Genomic DNA, 26,148 nt, shown 5'->3' with positions numbered 1-26,148 from the left:
ATAGGCCCCAGTGCGTGATGTTCCCCTTCCCGAGTCCAAGTGATCTCATTGTTCAGTTCCCACCTATGAGTGAGAACATGCGGTGTTTGGTTTTCTGTTCTTGTGATAGTTTGCTAAGAATGATGGTTTCCAGCTGCATGCACACCTTTTCTTAACAGTGATACTATTCTTAAACAAGCCCTAAGGCCAGAGCTTTATATAAGACATATCCATATGAGTAAACTCAGTCCCAGGTGAAATAATTTTCTCATGCCCCCTTAGCTATTGAGTAGCAAAGCTGGAATTTGAAGCCATATCTAGGTGATGCCAAAGTCCATGTATTTTCCATATACCACTATATAAACGACAGAATATAACAAAATCTGCCTCAATGCAACTGTTGATAAAAGCGGAATTCTGAATAAACTGGATTGTTTTGTCCATTTGCAGGATTTATAGGTACTGAAACTGCAAGTGATTGAAAGGCATATTCATTTGTAAAGATGTGAAAATCACGGGTCCACAGATTACTTCATAATGGATTTCTAGTGTACTTCTTTCAGTTTCAAAAATTACTTTTTGGGGATAAGTGAAGCTCTCTACTCTTTGGGACATTAAAATCTCATGGCAAAGTCAGTGTCTTCCACTAAGAAATTTTTGTTAGTTTTGCTCAAGTGTAGCCCTGTTCTTCTTAGAATTGCCTCCTTTTGAATGGTGTGAACCCGGGAGGCAGAGGTTGCAGTGAGACGAGATCGCATCACTGCACTCCAGTCTGGGCGACAGAGTAAGACTCCGTCTCAAAAAAAAAAAAAAAAAAAAAAAAAAAAAAAAAGAATCGCCTCCTTTTATTGCCTACTATAATTAGAATTTTCAAATAAAACATTAGGATACATAGGGTGGCAAATACACGGCTAAGATTGGGAACAATGAAAGGGAACATTTTACATGAGGATAATCCTAGTAAATTTGGCAATGTCATCAGTTTAACCACCAATCCCTGAAGTGACAGGGGAAACTTCTCCCTGATTCTAAAAGAGCAACTACTGTTTGTAGCAGTAACCACTCTATAGGATTCACTTCCACGATTCTAGTACATTTCTCAGCTCTTTTCCATACGTTATCTCATTCAAGCGTCACCTCCACTCTTTGTGTTTTTTGTTTTGTTTTTTTGGGACAGGGTCTCACTCTGTCGCCAACAATCTTGGCTCACAGGAATTTCCACCTCCTGGGCATAAGTGATCATACCACCTCATCCTCCAGAGTACCTAGGACCACTGGTGCATGCCACCACACCCAGCTAATTTTTGTACTTTTCGTAGAGATGGAATTTCGCCATGTTGGCCAGGCTGGTCTCGAGCTCCTGGGCTCAAGCGATTCGCCTGCCTTGGCCTCCCAAAGTGCTAGAATTACAGGCATGAGCCACTGCGCCTTGGCCCACCTCCACTCTTGAAAAAAGTTAGTGTAGTACTTCAATAGAGGCCCATGCTGACTGGGCCACTTTGCAAGTGGTAATACTCCAGGCAGCAGCTGAGCTGGAACGGACTCCAAGTTGACTGGACCATCCACTCATTCACTGAATAAATATATCCTTAGCTCATACAATGAATAAAACAGACCACATCTGCCTTCATGAACTCAGGAAGAGAGACAGGCGAGGCTTTTAAGAAAATCAAAGCAGGATAAATGGAATAGAAAGGAAAGGGGTCAAGCAGTGGCACTACCTGAGATAGGTGGTCAGGGAAGGCCCCCCTGAGTAGGTGACACCTGAGCAGATCTGAGGGCATGAGACAGTGTCTAGGAAGAAGAGAGTTCCTGGCAGGAGAACAGTGACTGCAAAGGCCATTCACAGGAAACAGTGCAGATGGAAGCCCATGGTGGGAGCCAGTGAGCCATGGTCGGAGTGGTTTGAAGGGGGATCAGGTATAGACTTGTGCTGGGTATTGAAAGCCAACCTGTGTTTTAGGGCACTGCTTCTTCCCAGCTCTGGATATCTCCATCAGTGTCCAGGAAGTCCAACAGTGTAACACTGCTGGCCCCTTGCTGCTGCCTTCTTCCCACTGTAGGGGCAGGATGTCAGGCAGAAAGGTTCACCTTATGGGTACATTTGGATAAACTGGTCATGGTGGGCTCACCTCACTCCCCATCCCCACACGGAGCAGTGCTTTTCTCTCTCCACCCTGTGTGAACCTGAGGATTGCTGGGCAAGTCTGCTCAACTCGGGCATCAGTCATAGGAAACCCACTTGCCCAAAAGGAAAAGTGCCATTCCAGCCCGGCCTCCCTCATTCATCAAGCTGATGTTTCGCTGTCCTGCTGCCTTGCTCTTCTGTCTTATTTCTCAATTTCTTCAGAACTCAGGAGAGAAAGACAAAGTGCTGTGTTTTGGGCTCTCTCAGAGACCTCAAAAATGGAATTTAGGTTTTATTCTAGTGTAACCCCTCCACTCCACTGTCTTTATTTTCCTGCAAACATTTCATCGTACATACAATTGAAGAAAGGCGTGGTTAACAGTATCAGCTTCATCAGCCATACCCAGAATTTAAAGCCCCATACAGTCTGGTTTGCTCACACCAACCCTGAAAAAGAGCAAGTGGGGCATGAGAAATGACCTCTCAGATCAAACCAGCCAAAATGTCTTCACACAGATAATCCAAGGGCAACAAAGTCACTGCATTCCCTCACTAGGTATTTGAAAATCCACTGCGTATAGTATTTAAGGTGGAGACAACATAAAAAGCCCACAGACTGGTTCATCTGCTTCATAAGGCACTGAACACCCTCTATTATTGCTTCTGTCAGCAGTTTCTGAAAGCAAAAATAAATAAATAAATAAAACCCTGTTTTCATTCTTACTTAATGTATTCTGACTTCTGTGCATATCATCTTGCTAAAATCATTAATAATCTCCATATTTCTAAATTCAAAAGAAAAATCTGTCTTTATCTTTATTGACTTTTCTGACACGCTGCTACTGCCCCTTTGGTAAATTTATCGATGCCTTGCCTTCTGTAATTTGTGTTTTCATGGTTCTAAAATTCTTCTAGGATTCTATTCTTGGTCCACAGCTTATCACACTTCCACACACTAAAGATGAGATGCTGGTCTCATCACTATAACCAGCACTTTCTGTGGACACCACTCAAAATGAGAGTGCCTCTCAAAAGCTTCTGCCTCATCTAACCGCCTGCCTAACATTTTTACCTGGTGCCCCATGGGTATATGAAACTCAACATGTCAAAACGGCATTTAATCCTGCTGAAACGTGGTGAGTCAGAAACATTTATTTCTGTCCCCTCATGAAACCTCTCTAAAATGAGAGTGAAGACATTTTTTGAAGTTATAAATCCCAATACCCAAGAAAATAGGAGAGACAATAGTAAATGGGGCAGATCAAATTTTTGTTGTTAGATGGAAAGTGAACAGATAGTTTGCAGAGAATGAAAGCAGAATATAAACGAGAAACAGGCTAATTCAAACCATACAACTACAGAAAGGGTCAAAACTGGTAAGTACTGTAGAAGGCAAAAGCGAAGTATGGGGCTGAAAATGGAGGAATTGGTATGAGTCTATAACAGCATTTAGATCCTCAAGTCCCTCCCCAATCTAAAAGAGGAGGTGAGAGCCTTATTCTGTAGAAAATTCATTATTTGGACATTTTCAGTAGAGACACTCTAGACTTGGGAATGTAAGAAACAGTGAAAGTTGGGGAAGAGATACCCTACTGAAAACTCAGAAAGTCTACACACTGAACACACTGACAGACCCCAGCCCCTTGAACACTCAGCAGTAAGAATGTTGGCAGTAAGAACTCTATACCTTCATTCTTCAGCTTCTGCAGGAGACTGAAGGATTCTTTTTTGCAAAAACTGCATTCTCTTAGAGAAAGAATATACACATAATGACATGTAGGATCCTCTAACGAAGCGTGTTGAATCCACCAATCAACTGCAGGGAGACAGTGAACTGCTGACAAATCCCTTCAACACAGTGTCCAACCAGCAATTTAGTTTCTCACACTTAATACGTAAATATACTTCAAGGAACTATTGGGTATTTGAGGAAAGCCTCCAGCTTGGTAGAAAATTCAAAAGAAACGGCACAAAACAAAACTCACAAGAAATAGCAATGTATGAAGCAGAATAACTCTCCAAAAACCAAAATATCTTTAAGGAGATAAGAGAAGATATTGCATTCATTAACCAACAGAATAAAAAATAAGAACATGCTTCTGAAAATTAAAAATACAATAGTAGAAATCTTAAGAATTTGATAAAAGGACAGTGCAATTAAGTTATAGAATCTCACAGAAAATATAATTGAAAGATAATAGAACTTTTAAAAATAGGGAGAAAAAAGATAAGGAAATTAGAAGATTGGTTCCAGAAGATCAATATCTGACTAATGGGAGTTCCAGAAAAAGATGGCAGATAAAATTCAGGGGAGATCGGGTGGCTCATGCCTGTAATCCCAGAACTTTGGGAGACCAAGGCAGAAGGATAGCTTGAGCCGAGGAGTTCAAGACCAGCCTGGGCAACATAATGAAGTTTCATTTCTGCAAAAAAAGTTTACAAAATTAGCCAGACATGGTGGCACACACCTGTGATCCCAGTTACTTGGGAAGCTGAAGTGGGATTATCACTTGGGCCCCAGGAGGTCAAGGCTCCAGTGAGACATGATCGCACCACTGCATTCCAGCCTAGATGACAGAAAGACACATTGTCTCAAAGAAAAAAAAAAAAAAATCAATCAGGGTAAGGAATTATCAAAGAAATAGTGTGAAAATATCTGCAGAGGTATAGATATGATTTTTCAGATTTAAAGGAACCATCAAGTTCCCGGATCAATAAATGAAAAGATGAAGAACACATTTCAGAAATAAAGTGACTATTAGAAACTTTCCAGAGAAGAAGAGAGAAAGAGAATGGTATCACATAAAAAGAATCAAGAGCCAAAATTGCATTAGTTTTTTGTTTATTGTGTTTTGTTTTGAGACGGAGTCTTGCTCTGTCACCCAGGCTGGAGTGCAGTGGCGCAATCTCGGCTCACCACAACCTCCACCTCCCATGTTCAAGCTATTCTCCTGTCTCAGCCTCCTGAGTAGCTGGGATCACAGGTGCATGCCACCACGCCCAACTAATTTTTTTGTATTTTTAGTACAGATGGGGTTTCACCATGTTGGTCAGGCTGGTCTCGAACTCCTGACCTCGTGATCCACCCACCTCAGCCTCCCAAAGTTCTGGGATTATAGGCATGAGCCACCACGCCCAGCCTCTAGCAATCATGAGAATAAATTAAATAAATATTCAGAAATATATCAGATTTATTTATTTATTTATTTATTTATTTATTTTTATTTTAGAGATAGGGTCTCACTCTGTCATCTAGGCTGCAGTGGCAGTACAATGCTGCAATCACAGCTCACTTCAGCTTCTAGCTTGTGGGCTCAAGCAATCCTCCCACCTTAGCCTCCCAGAGTGCTGCTATTACAGGTGTGAGCTACCACATCCAGCTAGATTTTGATTTTGATTTTTAATTTAATTTTTTTCACCTGATATACAGCTTGGGAACCAGCCAGGTTTTTCTTGTTTGTTTGTTTTGTTTTAATGTTTCTCATATACCACTTCGCAGAAAGCTACTGGCAAATGTGGTCCACCAAAGCAAGGATGTAAACCAAGAAAGAGGAAGACATGGAAGCCCAGTAACAGGGGAACTAGGACTGAAGAGGGGAAGTGAAATCACAAAATAACAGTTATATCTAAAGAGCCACCAGTGCATATTGGAGCAGTAAGACAGAATGGGGATTCACATGAGATGTCCTCAAGGAAGAAATGTATCTATAACTGACTACTGCATGAGCTTTTGTAAAAAATCATATCAATAAGGATATTACAGTTCTGTCAGCAATTTTGGACAGAAGTTATAAGAGTGATAGAGAAAACAGAACAATGCAAAGAGGCAATTTTTAAGTTGATGAAGAAAATAAAACTGTACAAGACATGGATTGCAATTATAGTATACTACTTGGCTCAGCAGTGAGCAATATTTACATAATAAGGTAAACATTAGATATTGATTTAGCAAAAGAGAAAAATTATATCACCATTTGGACAGGTTGGAGGGTAGGAAAGTCAGGAGGTAAGGTATGTAAAAGTCGTAAATTCTTGAATCAGTCAATAGAAAATACCTCAAATAAAAAGTGAAACTCTAAAACCAATAAATCAAGAAACAGATTAGGCAGATTACTTGGAAATTTGGAATTAAAGGCTAGAAAAAATAGGTAGAAGTATGAGAGGAGGTCTCAGACATAAGAGAAGGATGGGGAGGGGTGGAGAAGAAGACTAAAATTTTTTATCATGAGAATTATAACATTACTTTTATTATATTGACAAAAATCAAAAGTAGTTAAGAAGAACTCAAAACTAAACTTATTATCTCCTTCCCTAAACTTGTCCTTACTTCCCTATTTTTCATCTTGGTTGGAAATACTCCCATCAACTCAAGTACTAAAGCCAGAAATCCAGGATGTATTCTTGATCTATCTGTTTTTCTCTGACCCTGCATTCCCACAGCCAATCAATCACCAACTGAATCCCCTAGATGTTTTTCAAATTCACCTTCACCTCTCTAAATCTACTCTCATGGCCTAATCCAGTTCTTTATTGTCACTTGTCTGGACTACTGCAAACCTCCAAACTAGTTTCCAACCTTGACTTTAACTCCTAATTAAATAAATCCCTCTATACTTCCCTCATGTGCTGCTGTGTCTCCTATTGAGGTGGCATCACTGTCTGGGGTAAATACCTGGGGTTTGCCATCTCACACCAAGATTAAGGACATGGACACACACAAGGAGTGAGTTTAGGAGCAGACGTTTAATAGGCAAAAGAAAAAGGAGAACAGCTCTCTCTCTTGCAAGAGAGAGGGGCATCTGAATGGGAAATCTGGCCCTTTGTGGAGTGCACTGGATTTTATAGACAGGCTTGAGGGGGTATCTGATTTATATAGACATTGATTGGCTCACAGATTGGCTGGACCAGGTATAACATTTACATAGCATGCAGGGAAGCTGGCCACCTCACCCTAACCTTATTGCGCAAATGGGCTTTCCACTTAGAAAGCACTACTGTCTGCTCCCTATTGCACACGTGGTTGGAAAGGAAAAGGGAAGATGGAGCTGCCGTTTTGAACATGCCTAGCCCAGGTAGCCTTTTACTGTTGGCACAACTGCCGGCATTCACTCGTGCAAGCTTCCAGCTTACTTGTCTATGTGTGTAGCTCAATTTTATAGGCAGGCTGCTCTTTGTTAGAAAAGAAAATGATTTGGGGTCTGCCTTTCATTGAAAGGAAAACCTTACTGAGGACTCCTGTACCCTCACTATCTGCCTAAATAATTTCTTCTTAATGCCTATATCACTATTTTGGCAGGTCATGGAATTTATAGCGTTTAAAAATTTGTTATGCAGCAATAGATAACCAATACAGAGGCAGGAGAAAAGCCTAAGTAGGAAGAGGAGAAATAGGATGGAATCTAGAGAAGTCAGTAGAGAGCCGATCAGAGAGAGTTTTCTAGATAGGTTAAGAATCTTTATCCTCTAGTGATTAGGAACTACTGAAGGGCTTGACAATTTGAAAAGAGTACTAGGGACATCAATGTAAGGATGGACTTAAGCCAGAAAGACAGAAGGCAGGAAGGCCAGTTAATATGTTTCACAATAATCTAGAATAAAGATGATGGGAGTTCGAACTAGGGCAGGAAACTAGTAATAACAGCGTGGTGAGGGCAGACTTAAAAATAATTAGAAAGTTGACTGGGAGCAGTGGCTCATGCCTGTAATCCCAGCACTTTGGGAGGCCAAGGTGGGTAGATCACCTGAGGTCAGGAATTCCAGACCAGCCTGGCCAACATGACAAAACCCTGTCTCTACTAAAAATACAAAAATTAGCCAGGCTTGGTGGTATGTGCCCGTAATCCCAGCTACTCAGGAGACTGAGGCAGGAGGATCATTCTAACCCTAGAGGCTGAGGTTGCAGTGAGCCAAGACCACGCCGCTGCAGTCCAGCCCGGACAACAGAGCGAGACTTCATCTCCAAATAATAATAATAATAATAATAATTAGAAAGTAAAATTGGAAGAAATTTGTGATTATATATTAGAGTTGAAATAGAACAAAGAATCTAGGATGATCCCAGATGTGACTTAGATGGCTGGGTGGGTGGATGATGGTGCCATTAACCGAGAAAGAGAGAGACCCAAATCCCTGAGAGTGAAAATCAGCTCTACTGCTAATCAGTCTAAGATGCTCCCAACAGAACATTAACAATATTTCTGTATACCCAAGGCCACTCTGCAGTTGCAATATGATGGACAGTCCTTTTTTCTGAGCAACTGCTGTATTCTTACAAATGATAGTGCTTTGTCCCTCCCAGCGACTGCTGAGAGTCTAAGTTCCTGAGCTGCCATGGGCACTTGGCAGCAGCTAATCCAGCGGGTACCTCTTCCCTGATCCCTCCTTTCATTCACTTAGCACAAGGCCAAACCTTTCAGAGGCTTCTTCCCACTTCTCCCATCCCTAGGGTATGTGTCCTCCTTTGCTGCACATAATGCTAACAAACCTAACTTTGTGTCATTATACATATACATTCTCATATTCTCTGCTCAGTGGGTTTCAACTTCCATCCCACTTGAAAGGTATACTGAGAAAAACTAGAAGGAAACTAAAAAACAGAGAAAAAAGAGACAATAAAGCCAGACCATAGAGGATGGCTGCGGGCTCCCTATAGTACATTTCATTCTAAGACGAGCAGGAAAGGCTCTGCCACAATTCCTGAACGTACAAGGTCAAAAGTTGCAGCCTTCACTTCACCAACAGGCATATCCTTGGGCAAGCCAATTCACTTCTCGCCTTGGACTTCAGTTCCTTCATTTGTAAATTCCGGGGATTTAGATGGACTATATAATTCCCAAAATTCCTCTCAGCTTGGAATGTCTAAGATTCTAAAAATGCAGCCAAGGAGATCAGGCTAAAACTGCTTCAGGCTTTGAGTCACAGCGATGATTCACGTAGGCTACCTTAATGAAAGAACTTCCACATCTGCTCTGGGTGCCCTGAACCTACACATTTCTGTCAGTGTTCGTAAGACAACCTAAAAAACCTAAGAAAGGCTGTTTTTTTTTTGGTGGGGGGGGGGGGGGGAGGGCTACAGAACTGATTAAATTACATCTTTTTTGAGCACGGATTTTTAAAAAATCCTGTCAACAAAATTCTAAATCAGTGGCTTCCAGCAATTTTTATCTGAAACAAAAGTCTCAGATTCTGCAGACACCAAAGTTCACATACACGTGTACACAAGAACGGTGGAAAGAGTCATGGCTTCACATGGAGTGTGCGGTCTGCCATCTCAGAAAGCTCCTGGGTCCCAATGGCACAGGCAGTTCATTCTCCTGCCAGGCAAGTTAATTCCACCAACACGCCAATAGTTAGAAGGGGAGAAAACAAAACAAAACAAATTATTCCCACTTGCTGATTGCTAATAATATTCTCCATCAAGTAACCCGGGCAGGAACATTTCTCGTTTTCAGAATTAGCTATGGCTGCCACTTCCCCTTGTGTCAAATATAAGGAGATAATTCCTAGGGTCTGCATATGACTCAGAATGGCTTCATCTTTATTTCACATTCTACATTTCTTATTGCTTGACTTAGGAGCATATGAGCTTTTCCCTAGCCAGGCCTTTCCCTGCAACTTACCAACCCTCCCTCAGCACTAAACAATCACATTTCTTGATCCATTCAAACATGCAGACCTCGGCTGGGCACAGTGGCTCATGCCTGTAATCCCAGCACTTTAGCAGGCCGAGGCAGGAGGATTATTTGAGCCTAGGAGTTTAAGACCAGCCTATGCAATGTGGCAAGCCCTCGTCTCAAATCAAACAAATAAACATACAGGCTTCTACCCACACTCTTTTATACAAACAGCCATACAGTAAAGGGTGAGAAACTTTGCTAAAACTTGTGGAGTAAAGATGAAAAGGGGACAGCATCTACCTTCAAGGAGCCCTCATTCTAGCAAAGAGAGACATGCATGAAAACCAGTAAACCCAAATACTGTCATAAAGCATGAGGAATGCAGTTCTGTGCCCCATTACAAATAAACACTGCACTTAGTAAAGTCCTCACTGGAGGATGACCCCATTTACAATGCAAATCCTATTACTCACTATACAACTTGCTACTTCTAACTTTGGGAAAAAAGCATTGAGGAAGCAGCATAATTCTTACGGCTTCCAGAGTCAACTGGGGCTAATCTTGCTCTAGGCTCCACATTCTATCGCACCCTCTCTCCAAAGACTCACCAGAGAAGGAAAATAAGAAAAAAGCAAAAAGTGACCTTAGACAGGCACAACTGTGGGACAATGAGGGAAGGCAGAAGATTGATGGGGTAAAACAAACACACAAGTGAAAATAGAGCTTTTCTCTACTTCACCCTTAATCAGCCAGGGATCGAAGGTATGATCTTAAGGAGAATGAATGAAGTGACTGTTGAACTCAGGAAAGTAGGAAGGTTGCATGACCTTTGTACCAGCTTTAGGGGCTGGCATTTCTGAGAGGGGTTGGCCCTTCCTGTAGAGTTCAAGAAGTTGGGTGAAAACAAGGCACGATCAGAGGGCAGACATCCCACCAATTGTGCAATGTGCTTTGAGCTTCCCTGCTGATCACCTTCCCAAAACAGAGGGGCCACAGTAAGGAGCCTACATGTGCAAACACCTAACACAGTGCCTAGCATACAGTCAGTAGCATAAAGGAAGGCAATGCAGTCCAGTGGGAATAGCATGACAGATTTAAAATATGCCCTCAGACCGAGTGTGGTGGCTGATGCCTGTAATCCCAACAATTTGAGAGGCCAAGGTGGGCAGACCATGAGGTCAGGAGTTGCAGACCAGCCTGGCCAACATAGTGAAACCCTGTCTCTACTAAAAATACAAAAATTAGCTGGGCATGGTGGCACATGCCTGTAGTCCCAGCTATTCAGAAAGGTGAGGCAAGAGAATCATTCGAACCCAGGAGGCGGAGTTGCAGTGAGCCGAGATTGCCCCACTGCACTCTAGCCTGGGTGACAGGGAAAGACTCCATTTCAAAAAATAAAAATAAAAAATAAAAAAACAAAGTATGCCTTCACAGCTTCAAATGTGGTTTCTGCCACTTAAAAACTCTGTACCTTGGCCGGGCATTGTGGCTCATGCATGTAATCCCAGCATTTTGGGAGGCTGAGACGGGTGGATCATGAGGTCAGGAGATGGAGACCATCCTGACCAACATGGTAAAACCCTGTCTCTACTAAACACACAAAAATTAGCCAGGCGTGGTGGTATGCGCCTGTAGTCCTAGCTACTCAGGAGGTTGAGACAGGAGAATCGCTTGAACCCAGGAGGCAGAGGTTGCAGTGAGCTGAGATTGCGCCACTGCACTCCAGCCTAGACAACAGAGTGAGGCTGCCTCAAAAAAAAAAAAAAAAAAAAAGTAGCTGTTGCCTTGTGAAAATATAGACAAGTTCATTAAATTACCTGGCTTCTGATCTGGAAGTGGGTTACCTGGAAAAAGCATTGCATGCTCTAAAAGTCCTATATAAAAAAATTATTTAACTTTCTCTTTTTCTTTCCTCTGCCTCATCTTACCCCCTGCACTTCCCAGAATGGGAAAAGGAAGGACTTACTTCACTTTACTAGTGTGGATATGGTCTTCTAGTTAGAGACTGTGGTCAATTATTAAGGAGAACTGCAGCTACAATAACACTGTAGATAAATAGGCATTAAAATACTAACAGATGATTGAACGAATTTTTTGTTCCAAGAACTCCATATATTCAGATTTTCTTCAAGATCTTGTCCTTTTTTCTTCTTCTTCTGTACATTCCCATTCAACAATCCCTTGAGTATTAATCACTAGTCCAAATGTTTGTTCAGTCCTGACATTGCTATTGGGCGTTTCAGGACTGTATCACCACTGTCAACTGTCACCTCCACAAGGATAACCAATCAGTCCCTCAAACCCACTGACTCTGTAACAGGACATCATCATTCTCCTCAAACTTCCTCCTTCTATGACTTGTAGATGCTTTTTTTTGAGACAGAGTCTTGCTCTGTTGCCCAGGCTGGAGTGCAGTGGCGCAATCTCGGCTCACTGGAGCCTCTGGAGCCTCTGCTTCCGAGTTCCAGTGATTCTCCTGCCTCAGCCTCCTGAGTATCTGGGATTACAGGCAAGGGCCACCACGCCTGTCTAATTTTTGTATTTTTAGCAGACACAGGGTTTTACCATGTTGGCTAGGCTGGTCTCAAACTCCTGACCTCAGGTGATCCGCCTGCCTCGGCCTCCCAAAGTGCTGGGATTACAAGCGTGAGCCACCACGCCCAGCAACTTCCAGATTCTTAATGATGCTCCCTTATTATTGCAGATGCCTGAGTTCTAAAACCAGAAGTCCTCAAGTCATATCTGTCACCAAGTGCTATTCTACTTCCTTTTTTATCTGTTCTATCCACAGTTACTTCCCCCGACACATTTACAAAGCTTCTTAACACATCTCTCAGACTTGCAGTCCTTTTCCCTCCAACTTAGCCTAACGCCGATACTGCAAAGAGCTTTCTAAAACACAAGGCACTCCCTTCCTCCCATGCCTTCAATGGCTCCCACCTGCAACCAGGATCAAGTATAAACTTCCTACGATGAAATGTAATGTCCTCTACTATACAACTCCAACATAACTTTTCAAACCAAAGTTACATGATCCCTTCACAAACTCTAAGCCTGTGCTCTGCCAAATCAAAACTCTCCTTGTTCCCTAACCCTATCCTGCCTTTTATGTTTTTACGGCTTTGCTTAGCAAACCTCCAGACAAAGGGTAGGAACTAATCAATGCCAGTTGATTAATCAATTGAAATCAATACCCTGGCTTCTAATCAATAATAGAATATAGGGAGATTCTAGATTGCAAAATTTTTTGACTTTTCTGAAAGTTTAAACCTTTTCATAATCAAACACCGGGAAAAACATTAGTTAAATGAATAAATAAATGAGAAAATGAATCAGTTGGGAGCTGGGTTACATTGTCTCCCAAGAATCATACAGTACAAAAAGACATGTCAAGCAGTCTTTCTGAAAGAGGGGTAATGGGACACACAGTCTCAAAAAGGAAAGGAGGAAGGGCTTAGCCTCAGGGTTCTACGTAAATATTTTGACCTGTAGACAACTCTAAGCAATTTAAAGACAACCAATAACTAGAATCAGACTAGAGATAAAAAGTTAGGAGATAAGTCCCGACTGTATTGGAAAGATAAGCTGCTAAGAATTTGCTTTTTCAGGCTCCAAGATCTAAGCACACAGTCCTTCCCCCTCTTTCACCACCACCACCCTGTCCTGCACTCCAGGGTCTGAGTTAAAGCAATGAAAGCATGTGATTTCATGTTCAAGGTTATACCTATAATATCTCTGAAGGCAGAGAAATCTCAATACCCCGGTTTCAGTTCAGACACACTGTAATAGCTGTCTTGTAAACTGTCTATTAAGGCTTATATCTTTGAGCTTGCAAATATAGCATAAAAGTTCAAACTCCATTACTGTTTTTACCAGGAAAGTATAGTTCTTAGCTTTTTGCCCAGCTTACCTCTCTCCCAAGTCAATATAGATGTTAATGAGTCATTGTTCTAGAGGTATCTTTCTAATTCTGAGAAGCTTGCCTACTTCTTTTAAATGTTCTTAGTTCAGTCAATGAAAATCCCACACTATAAAGCCATTGGAAATGTTAAACTAAAACAATCATGTTTGCTCGTTAGTGAACCATACTTCCTATTAAGAAGGGGTCACTGGCCAGGCACAGTGGCTCATGCCTGTAATCCCAGCACTTTGGAAGGCCGAGGTGGGAGGACCACTTGAGGTCGGGAGTTCGAGAACAGCCTGGGCAACATGGCAAAACCCCATCTCTACCAAAGATACAAAACTTAGCCGGGCATGGTGGTATACACCTGTAATTCCAGCTACTCAGGAGGCTGAGTCACCAGAATCGCTTGAACCCGGGAGATGGAGGTTGCAGTGAGCCTGAGATGGTGCCACTGCACTCCAGCTTGGGTGACAAAATGAGACTCTTATCTCAAAAAAAGGAAGAATGGGTTATTACCTATTTACCTTGAGTATCTGGGTGATAATAAACAGATATCTGATGATACCTGAGGCAACAACTGAGTTCCTCCCCTCTCATTGCCTTAGTTCTGTGCATCCCGTGGTAATATTCAACACTCAATGTTTCCTCTGACAAACTAGATGTTCCCCAAAACAAAAACAAACTCATTTTTTAAAATTCTGTTATATCATTTGCTTCTTGTTTTTATTTTTTGTGGGGAGTGAATTGGTAGACCCAGTGGACTTTCTTAACATACTCTTCTAAGTCATTCAAACTGTCAGTTAAAACCCACCTATTTCTCAGGTTAGTAGAATCCCACTATAAAGTGATTTATAAACTGTATTTATATAAACTGGGGGACCAACTGCCCCTCCCAAACAACTCCTATAAAAGATTAATAAAACAACACCGTGTTAAGAACACTGACACTACATTATAAAGGGTTTCCCCTGTACTTAGATAGCATGAGGTACACATCTAGAATGCCCAGTTAGTCAAAGGGTCTTGACCACCATGCAGACTTTCAGATGCCAACTAAGTCAGTGCAGTGTATTTTTCCAAAAGTGCTCCAATTCTCCTTTTGGACAACCTTCTTAAACGTTATTTATCAAACTAATAAAATGTATTCTCGGTGGACTTTTTATTTCTGCTTACATCTTTGTTCTTACTCATCCCAAATCAAAGAAAGGAAAAAAAAAAAGGAGTTGAACATTTAAGCGGGGAAAGGAAAGACAAGTACTGAGAGGCTCCTTTTTCATTTACTGATGCCAAAACTGAGGCTGTGGAAGATAAGTAACGTCCCTGATGTCATCCAAGTAGTGAATACTAGAACCAGGAATTGCACAGAATTGTCCAGCTCCAAAACCCAGGCACCTTTCTTGGGACCCACTGGGGTTGCAGAGAAGGTGGGGGGCTCAAAGGTGACTGCACACGGGTCATGCGTTGCCACAGTCATTATATGGCCAGAGTTGTAAACATTATTTTGTTCTGTCTTCACCATAGACTTCATCATCAATCATAACTGATGAGGAAAATTACACTTAGCTGAAAAGCCAAGTCCCGCGTTAGGGAGGCATTTTCTATATGTTATTTCTATTTCCAATAAAACAATTATTTAAAAAGAAAAACTTATTATCTCCATCTTTCAGATGGAAAGACTGAGGTTTAGTAGGCTTAAATAATTTGCCCAAGGTCACTAGCCAAGGCCAGAGCTGGGATTTAAATCCATAAATATTTCAAAGTCCTTTTGCTTCTGTATCACCAAGCTGATCTACACTTCGCAGGGAGCTGCTTCCACCTGTCTCCTGTGCCCTTGGTTTCTCCTAATCCTACATTCCAAGAATAAAAGTCTTCCTATGTGTTTTCCTTCCTAGGCTGAAGCCAAGTTTCCCTGCTTTGGGCACGTTCAAATAGAAGGCATTTTCCGCTTCTCCTGCTTCTGAGCACCTACGAAATCAACACATCCCCAAAAGACGCGTTGAGGTAGTAAGGGAAAGTGTCCTGCACCCGCCACCCTCCAGTACTAAGAGCGGTAGAGGACCCCACAGCTTCGCAATTCCCCAGAGGAGCTCCTGCAGTAGGAGGCGCCTTCTAGCCTGGAAGAACGCTGGGTGCGACAGTTGTGCCAGGAACTTTCAAGAGTACTCCCCCGGCTGCGCGCACGCAGTGCATCGCCAATGCTCCAACTTGAAAACTTTGACTCGGCCACGACCACCCCATTCCAGTCTCACCCTACGGCGCTTTGCCCCCTGTTGGTGCTGAGGGCTTTCGAGATCACCTGTTCCGCGCTCCCTACGTCCGAGGGACCGAGGCGAGGACCTGTCGCGCTGAGCCGCCACGACCCACGCGGGAAAAGCAGCACTTACGCGGCGCAGTCGGTGCTCCTCCCAGGGCCGCGGTGCGCAAGGACCCCGGCCGGTTGTGCTTGCAGCGCTTCCCAAGTCAGGCAGAAGTGAGGCAGCCCCACCCAGTCATGAGGACCCTGCAGAACTGGAGCCTTTAAGCGCTCCTCTAGGCTCACATGACCCAGACCTACAGGGCAAAAGGTATGTCGTGTCTCCACCTCCTGGTCCCAGAAACCTGTCCGCACCAAGTCAGCGCTTCCCATGCTGGAAGAAGCAAGCAGCCTTAGGGTGGAATCTTAAAAATTAATAAAGATCGTCGGCTGCGGTGCAATTCAGGTTGGTTTGTCCCTTTGTTTTATTCTGATTTTGTCTCCCACTTTTTAAAATCTGCTATCTTAGAATTTCAACCCTGTATTTTGAAATTATTTCTGCACTCTAGGACTTACTTGCAAGCCCAGGATTTACATTTGGAAAGCGAGTCGTGTTTGATTCCCACTTTTTAAAAAGGCAACACACATTCACCGATGGTCTACATTCCAGCTGCACTAGCAGTAAGCGCGCACCAAGTGCCACTGTCCTGCCAAGCACTCTCCTGAATCACTGCACTGGAGTCTCAGAGCCACCTGATGTGTTCTGTATCATTATACCCATCTTGCAAGTGGGGAACACAAACTAAGTGAGGTTAAGTAACCCATCCAGGGTCACATTGCTTTTAAGTGACTTGAGTGCGTATTATTAACCATCACCAGGTGCTGGGCATTGAGCCAGACAGTACGGGAGCAAGAACTAAAAAAGGCAAGGCGGTTGCAATGGCAAGTAGATAACACAAAATAAAGGAAGGTCATCATTATCAGCAACAGCAGCATCAACTGCCAGACAAGTGGGAGAGGCCATGGGGAATCTTCTGCACTGTCCCCGGCCAACCTCCATCTCACAGCTAGCTGCAGGAGTGAGCCCAGGGAAACCCGCAGTAGAGCAGCCTAGCCAACCTGACAGTCAGGGGAAAAAATTGTTTTATGCCACTTTCAGTTTCGCGTAGTCTGTTATGCAACTAAGGCTAACTAAAGCACTAGTTTTATGAGCTGGAACAAACTAATGTCACTGAATATCTGTTTTTTCCTAAGTACCTACTTTATTGGGTTGTTGTGAGGACTAACTGAAAAAACGATGTGTAAATCACCCCGCACAGAGTATGTGCTCAGTGACTGCAGTCATTCTTTGCTATCATACCTTCTATTTGGAAGTACTTCCTACCCACCTACCTCTTTATGGAGAAAAATCGGTTTGTGGGAAAATAATTTTTTTAAGGCCAAAATCAGCCCACCTTTAATATTTGCAGGACCCGGGGCAAAAGTACAAACAGAGATTTGTATGTCAGATACCTAAATATTTAAAAGTTATACACAAAGTTAACAAATGATTAAGTACAATAAGTTCTACCTTCCAACCTAGACAAATATGCCTTGGGAATTGACATGAAAGGCCAGATTGAAACTATGGATGATCTGCACTTAAATATGATGGTGCAGGGAGAGGTGGTTTCTAGTTCCTGGTCTGCAGCCACCTCCTCTCTTCCCACAGGGCTCTAGTCCATTGATGGAAGCTCAGTCCAGCTTCCCAGAAGCAGCTGTCCCCAGCCACCTCTTGGGCTCAAGAGTATGAACATCAGAGTCAGCAATGTTCGCCTATGGGAGTACAGACATTAGCAGAAAACACTGCTGCTAGTGTGCAGACCCTTGAAGGAGGCTCAGTGCCATTTGGGGAGGGAATTTGGAATATGCCTTCTAAAGTGTGGGCCCTGGACAAGGGCTCCTTGGGTCTAAGTATAAGGACAACTACTGGCCAAACAATACCTATGCCCACATGGAAGCACTTAAGAATTAAACTGAATTTTACAGTAAACACAGGATGAGTCATACTGTAGCATATTTATTCAAAAACAGGGTGTCCCAAAAGTCTTCCTGCAATTTTAATAACCTCAAGGCTATAAATGCTGCAACTTATAAGAATACCATTTGAAAGTTAATTTAACACTATTTATCTCTGTGAGTGTTGAATAACATATTTTAATTTTCATTTTTGTTTCAGTTCCCCTGAGTGAAATATGGCATACATTAACCAGAAAAGAAAATTACAATTACATTTATTAAAATAATTAAAACAGAGTCAAAAGAAGTCAATGTTCAAATGCGTTTTGTAAGTTTGTAACATTTCAACTTAAGAAGTTATTAAAGCTTAAAACTGCACTAACCTTTTTGGGCTATCCTGTATTTGGGTTTGTCGTGTGTCAGGTTCTGTGCTAGACACTTGATTAAAAAGAAAAAACAAGGAAAAAGATAGTCTTCTTTAAGGAACTTGAAGTTTAGTTGTGGGGAGGAGATGAAGGGGACACAGAGATTGATCCCATCATACAATATAAGTGCTGTAACTGGGGCTAATAAAGTGTATGGGGGGAACAGAGGACAGGGACCAAATGACTCTGCTCGAAGAGCCAGGGGAATCCTGTCAGAGGAGGTGACTTGAAGCTGGACATTAAAAAATGAATAGCCACTGAGGGAAAAGGTGGCAGCACAGGCAATGAGCAGGCCACCTGCACTCAGGTTGATGCTGTGCTCTCGGACAGATGGACTGTGCGACACCAGGCGTGTTCAGGGTGGGTCGGGGGTTAACTAATACTGAGGTTAGAAAATTAGACTGGAGCCAGCTTGGAAAGGGCGTGAATGCTGAGCTTTAGAGACTGATGTTGTTCAAAATTAGTAGATTGGGAAATCTGTTTCTCTTTTTTTTTTTTTTTGAGATGCAGTCTTCCTGTGTCACCCCGGCTGGAGTGCAATGTCGCAATCTCAGCTAACTGCAACCTCCACCTCCCAGGTTAAAGCGATTTCCCTGCCTCAGCCTCCCGAGTAAGCTGGGACTAGAAGCGCCCGCCACCACGGCCAGCTAATTTTTTGTATTTGTAGTAGACATGGGGTTTCACCATATTGGCCAGGCTGGTCTCGAACTCCTGACTGCCAGTTATCCACCTGCCTTGGCCTCCCAAAGTGCTGGGATTACAGGTGTAAGCCACCGTGCCCAGCCTGGAAATCCATTTTCTTAAAGAAAGAGAATAAAATAGAACAAAACAGTACAGAACAGAATAGAACAGGAGTATGTGTTTTCCAAGGAGGTTGTAACTGAGTGGCTATAAACAGTAGAAGTTTATTGTCTCATAGTTCTGGAGGCTGCAAGTCTGAAATTAAACTGCCAGCAGGGCCAGGTTCCCTCTGAAACCTGGAGGGGAAGGATCCTTCCTCACCTCTTCTAGGTTCTGGTAGCCCCAGGTGTTCCTTGGCTTGTGGCAGCATTAATTCACCCTCTGCTTCAGCCTTCCGGGGCTTTCTCTCTGTGTCTTTTCACAGTGTCTTCCCTCCATGTGTCTGTCTCTGTGTCCTAATTTCACCTACTTATGAGGACACCAATGACATTGGATTAGGGCCCACTCTAATGCCCTCATTTTAGCTTGATTACTTCTACGAAGACTCATTTTCAAAATAAGGCCACTTCACTGCTGCAAGAGATATTTTTAACCCTTGTACTGAGAATAATCAAAGGTGGGCCAACAAATCGGTTTGCAAAGAGATTCGTTAAGCCTTCTTCTCTGATTGGCTTTCTTGAAAACAAAGATTTAAAACTGTCAGGTCAATCACAAGCCCTTGTGTTCTCTACACTTGCATATTCTAGCGAGGTTTGGGATTGTTAAGCCCTAGTGGTTCAGAGCATGGGTCAGACCCAGTTGGAATCTAGAACCTTGCACCAATGACCATAAGCAAGTTACTTAATCTCAGTCTTCTCATCTGTACATAAAAACACTATTAGCTATCTTGCAGTGTTTTTTTTTTTTTTTTTTTTTTTGAGACGGAGTCTCGCTTTGTCGCCCAGGCTGGAGTGCGGTAGCGCGATCTTGGCTCACTGCAAGCTCCGCCTCCCGGGTTCACGCCATTCTTCTGCCTCAGCCTCCCGAGCAGCTGGGACTACAGGCGCCCGCCACCACGCCCGGCTAATTTTTTGTATTTTTTTTTTTAGTAGAGACGGGGTTTCACCGTGTTAGCCAGGATGGTCTCGATCTCCTGACCTTGTGATCCACCCGCCTCGGCCTCCCAAAGTGCTGGGATTACAGGCGTGAGCCACCGTGCCCGGCCTTGCAGTGTTATTAAGAGGAAGAAATGAGATAGGAGTACATATAAAGTTCTTGTCATATATAAAGGCTCAATAAATGGCAGCTATAACAATAATAATGGTGATCATGACAATCAAGATTCTAGGCTGTGCTTTCCAACTATCTATCCAAGACAACTAAATTGTATCTGGACACCACACAAAAGCATGCCTCTCACTGACCTATAGCCGGAGCTTTGCTGTGCTCCTTAAATTCCAGTTAAGAAGACACAGAGAACAGATCATTTACACATCTTGATCAGGTAAATACAATTCCAATTGTCTAAGTGTGTAGGTTTGATTTTACATTTGCAGCTGCTGCCACCAAGACAAATGTGGAGCTGGAAAGGAAACAAGGGGAATTGATTAACCTTGTAGGCAATCATGCCCCTCTCGGAAGTGTCTAGGTCTCTCCCTGCACTTGTCAAGGCTTCTATAGCCATTGTTCCTTTACAGTGTTGTTACTGATCTTCAATGGGCCGCCTCGCAGCGTGGAAACACAGCTCAGAGGCACAGCGAAAAGAGAAATGTCACAGCCCCCATGTGCCACAATTAATTGTTCAATAAACACTTTTCTTAAGGAAAGAAGCCAGATGTGTCACACCCACACACTTGCAAAACAACACTGTGCTATTAAAAAAGGGAGGGGTGTGTGGTGGATCCAGCTGAAGAAAGTCTACAGCTGTTCTGCACCTTAGCTATAAGCACTGAAGGCTTCATTAAGTGAGAAGTAGGCCCAGGTGGCGGTAACCAAGCTACAAGACACAGGCACATGCCCTGATCAACTTATTGAAGTGCTTCAGTCTTCTTGTACTTGGTAAGGAAGGGGCACCTCCTAAGACTAGCCACAGGCTACAGACTCCAGGGAAGTTGTGGATAATTACATGGTAATTATTTCTAATAAGTGCTTCCACTCTCAGCATGATTATCCTTCCCTGGGTTGCTTGCCTCCTTATGCCTGGTTTATGTAGGGAAACAATGTCCAAATTAATCTACGTCTTTTGTAAGTGAGCCTATACCCCTTTGACGATCCAGATGGTTTAGCGCCCTTTAGCAGCAGGTGTTAAGGCTTTCTTACAAAAGGCATATTTTCAGTTTCCCTTCGGCTATGGAAAAAGCCAGGCAAATAAGACTTCGGTGGTTTAAGGATAAATTGTGGGATTAATATAGACATGGCAACTAAGGACAGCTGGGCAAGCCCTGTGTAAAACCAAGAGAAATAATCACAGCGAACCTTTGGAAGGATTTTGTGGTTTGCCCAACAGTTTTCATATATATAATCTCTTAATTTTCACATCAGCCCTGCGAGGTATATTTTGATATTATGATGCACCTGCCAATGTGCTCAGGATAGTATCTGTTTAAGGGCATGGCCTTAGGAGTAGATGGAGGGGATCTGAATCCCAGCTCAACCACTCATTAGCTGTGTGACCTTTGCTGTGTTAATTAACCTCTCTAAGTCTTAGCCTTCTCATGTATGGGAAGAAAACATCACCAACCCTACAAGGCTGATCTGAGGATTTGATGAAATTGTATGTATAGCCATCAACACAATGTCTAGCCCATAGCAAGCAGATCATTCGTTGGCTGAAGGAAAGACGTTTGCAAATGACAGAGTGTAAAGAAATGTCCTTGGGTGAAGCAGTATTTGGAGTCTCTTCTTTTTCTCGTTTAGGTTTTATTTTATTTTCTTCTAATGGAAATAGTGGTTAGTGCAGGTGCTCTCCTCACTCATATTGTGCCTATGAAGACTTGCATGATCCAAAGTGGGTTATCTAGAAAAGTGATTCTATAGCCTCTGAAGGGTTTTCCAGAACATCAAGAACTGGATTACATCACCAAATAAAGGAATACAAGTAAAATGGGCAAAAGGTATTTTTTGGTAGGAATGCTCAAGCAATTGCATAAAACCTTATGTTGCTTTTAATGCATGGCAGCTCAGGCTAGACTGCTCAGAACTTCTTGCTGGGTTAGCTGCTATGGGTTTAAAGGATTCCCCCTTGATTCTGAGACAGCTGCACCTAGGAGCACCAAGCAGTGAGAAAGAGAAAAGGCGCTAGAAGGCCAGTCCCCAGGTCTCTTTGTTCTCTATTCTCAGTTCCTGGCTAAATCTTTCTTGCTTTCCTCATCTGAAAATGGAAGTCATAACAACTCACCCACTCTATCCACCCTTACTGAGCCAAGGAGTCTGAATGCACTAGCTAAATGATACAGTGCCTGTCTTATGCCACACGTGACACCATGATCACTAATGTGATATAAATAGCCTGGGCTTAGTTTGTTCCCATCCACCCCACCCAGAGATCTATCAGCAAAAAGAAAAAAGGAATTATCCCTTCTCCTTCTCAGAAGAAAAGTGACCTGACACTGAGTTGTTAAATTCTGGGCTCCTTTGCTCTGAGACGGTTGGAAGAGTTAATGCTATTTTTTCTCTTTCGGTGCACCCCATTGTTAGTTTCTCTCAGTAAATTTTGACAAGAAACAGGCAAAGAAAACAAAATACACTCAATCCTTGTTATTCATGGATTCCATATTTGCAAATTCTCCTCCATGGTCTGGATAACAAGGACCTCAGAATTCCTTGTCCAAATGTCCACAAGCTGGCTTCCAGAGCCTGCTTGGAGTCATCCTCCATCCGAGGGGTGGCCAAAGGCCATGGTTACAGAGCTGGGGTGTGCAGGGAAGGATGTCCAGGAGAAGGACAGGTGTGGAGGTAGTGCTCTACATCACCATGTTCCAGCACAGAACTTCAGGAAGTCTCAGAATTATAAACTCAAATTGATTTTCTAGGGTGCTATCAAGGTATACTTTTCAAGGTAAGAGGGTATATTTCATTTAACAGTTTGTTCCCTGGTTTATAAGTGTTACATAACTAGACATATGGTATGTGGGCCTCCATGTGTACTCTTGCCCCAACCCTCCAAAGAAAGAGGCAGGCTTGGAAAGAAATAAACATCTGTTGATTTAAACTACAGTTGACCCTTGAACACATGTGTTTCAACTACACAAGTCCACTTATACAAGGATTTTTTTCCAGAAAAGTGCCACTGAGTGTGTCTACCTTCTCTCCCACCTCCTCTACCTCTTCTGGTTTTGCCACCCCTAAGACATCAGGACCAACCCCTCTTCTTCCTTCTTCTCCTCCTCAGCCTATTCAGTGTGAAGACAATGAGGATGAAGACCTTTATGGTGATCCACTTCCACTTAATAAATAGTAAATATATTTTCTCTCCCTTATGATTTTCTTTTCTTTTAAATGGAGTCTCACTCACTTTGTCGCCCAGGCTGGAATATAGTGGTATAATCTCGGCTCACTGCAACCTCTGCCTCCCAGGTTCAAGTGATTCTCGTGCCTCAGTCTCCTAAGTGGCTGGGATTACAGGTGCGTGCCACCACACCCGGCTAATTTTTGTATTTTTAGTAGAAATGGGGTTTCACCATGTTGGCCAGGCTGGTCTCGAACTCCTGGCCTCAAGTGATCTACCTGCCTCAGCCTCTCAAAGTGCTGGGATTACAGGCATGAGCCACCGCACCTGGCCTCCCTTATGATTTTCTTAATAACATTTTCTTTTCTCCAGCTTACTTTCTTGTAAGAATATAGTACATAATATGTCTAACATACAAAATATATTGTTATGTTATTGTAAGGTTTCCAATCAACAGTAGGCTATTGGTAGTTAAGTTTTGGAGAAGTCAAAAGTTATATGTGGATTTTTGACTACATAGGGGGCTGACAGCCCTAACCTCTGCATATCTCAAGAGTCAACTGAACTAATATCTAGGACCTGTTTGTCACCAGGTCACAGCCTCGTTTATTCTGACAGTTGCTCCTGGGGAGGAGGGTGGTGGGGTTCTCGTTGCAAAATCTGTGGAACAGGATGCCAGCAGACAGAGGAGGGGCCCCAGCCAGCAGCTCTGAGTAAGTGAAGAAACAATAAGTGCAACAGTGGTGTAAATGCTGGAGATCAGGCCCCTCTCCATTTGTATGCAGTGAATCAGCCTCTAGCATGTCTGTATGATCTAAATGGGAGGGGCTTCCCCATCCCTTCTCTTTGCCTTCCTACACCTATAGATTTTGAATGTTCCTGCCAAACTCAGCAAGTATGAGCTCAAACTGGATTCTTTTCAAAACATAAAATAAATGACATTTCTTATACTCTAGATGTCATGAAACAGTTCACACCTGATCAATATTTAAAGAAGTATTGTTATTAGACGGGCACGGTGGCTCATACTTGTAATCCCAGCGCTTTGGGAGGCCAAGGCAGGCAGATCACTTGAGGTCAGGAGTTTGAGACCAGCCTGGGCAACATGGTGAAACTTCATCTCTACTAAAAATTTAAAAAATTAGCCAGGTGTGGTGGCACGCACCTGTGGTCCCAGCTACTTGGGAGGCTGAGGTGGGAGAAGCTCCAGAACCCAGGAGGCAGAGGTTGCAGTGAACCAAGATTGTGCCAATGCACTCCAGCCTGGGCAACAGAGTGAGACTCCATGTATTAGTCCGTTTTCATGCTGCTGATAAAGACATAATCAAGACTGGGCAATTTACAAAAGAATGATGTTTAATTGTACTTACAGTTCCATGTGGCAGGGGAAGGGTCACAATCATGGTGGAAGGCAAGGAGGAGCAAGTCACATCTTACATGGATGGCGGCAGGCAAAGAGATAGAGAGCTTGTGCAGGGAAACTCCCCTTTTTAAAACCATCAGACCTCGTGAGACTTATTCATGTCACAAGAACAGCACCGGAAAGACCTGCCCCCATGATTCGATTACCTCCCACCAGGTCCCTCCCACAACACGTGGGAATTCAAGATGAGATCTGGGTGGGGACACAGCCAAACTCCATCTCAAAAAATAAATAAATAAATAAAAATGAAATAAAGAAGTATTATTATTATGTAAACTTGGGTTGCACCATTTCAGGGAAAACAAATACATTTTAACAACCTAAGTTAAAAAGCCATTATCAAAAATAAATAAATAAATAAATAGAACTCTTTCCAATGCTAAGAGGAAGGACAAGGCTGAAAGAAGAGAAAGGAATTAAAAGGTATTAAATCCTTACTACCAGCCAAAGCCATGCTAAGTGTATCACACATGATGTCATTCAGACCTCACTGTAACCCTAGAAAGTAGACATTATATTCTCCATTTTCTAATGGATGTAACAGAAGAATAGAGATGTTCAATCATTTGTCCAAGATCAAAGAGCTACTGAGTGTCAGAACTGGAATTCAAACATAGGTCTCTCTGACACCAAAACTGCCATTCTTCTCATGTCTTTATCTAGCCACCTGCACTACGATCCGAAGCTTGGAATACAAGCTTTGGATTCTTCCAATCATCGCCCTGCTTCCCTGTGTTTAAATCCTGTCCTTTAGCAAGGTCAGCTGTGGACAGTCCTCCCTCATCGGGAGCCAGGAGGGTAGGCTGGCTGGAGGAGTCCTGTTGACAAATCTCATCCTTGTGATGGATTTTTTTTTTCTAGGCCTCAAGACATCTGAAAAGGCAAGGACATTTCTAAATGCCCTCTGTCCTTCAGACCACATTGGAGTGTCATGTCAGGGTCTACGAGCTGGGAAACAGGCCCTGAGCCGATAGATCTAGAGACGGCCACATGCTCTTGCACAGCCTAGCCAGCTGTGCCCCTTGGGCTATCAGTGAGAAAACTTACTTTTACATTTAATATTGGTTTTCTCCCCTTAAATCAAAAGAGTGCTGAGGGATAAACAAGCGAAGCATGGTGAGAGAGGGAGGAGTTAATGTGTGCAAGGTGAACCCTCAGACAGAGGCAACTGGAAAACCATGTATTTACTTTTGAGTTTTTTGACATTCAGATCTATCTTCCCTTCCCCCACTGGACTAGTCTGGTTTTTGCCTGTGTTTAGAAGTTCTCCTGTGGCCTGTCACCTTCCTTGCAAATCTGTTGCAAAGTAATTACATCTCAGTATCAGGATCTGTG

General features: G+C 42.9%; 1 protein-coding gene across 2 annotated transcripts in view; it reads right to left on the bottom strand.

The window, feature by feature from the left end:
• Nucleotides 1–16,241, bottom strand: part of CPVL (carboxypeptidase vitellogenic like) — a 160,641-nt gene extending 144,400 nt beyond the window's left edge. The window contains exon 1 of one of the 2 annotated variants that reach the window (XM_017881353.1): nucleotides 15,924–16,241. The gene's annotated coding sequence lies outside the window, so the exon portion shown is untranslated. The remainder of the gene's footprint in view (nucleotides 1–15,923) is intronic. The other variant, XM_017881352.1, reaches the window with a different exon arrangement.
• Between the last annotated feature and the right edge of the window lie 9,907 nt (nucleotides 16,242–26,148).

Source organism: Rhinopithecus bieti, unplaced genomic scaffold (genome assembly GCF_001698545.2).
Source record: "Rhinopithecus bieti isolate Rb0 unplaced genomic scaffold, ASM169854v2 scaffold_13174, whole genome shotgun sequence".
Taxonomy (NCBI): Eukaryota; Metazoa; Chordata; class Mammalia; order Primates; family Cercopithecidae; genus Rhinopithecus; species Rhinopithecus bieti.
Note: the sequence above shows the minus strand (reverse complement) of the source record. Positions and strands in the feature narration are given on the sequence as shown.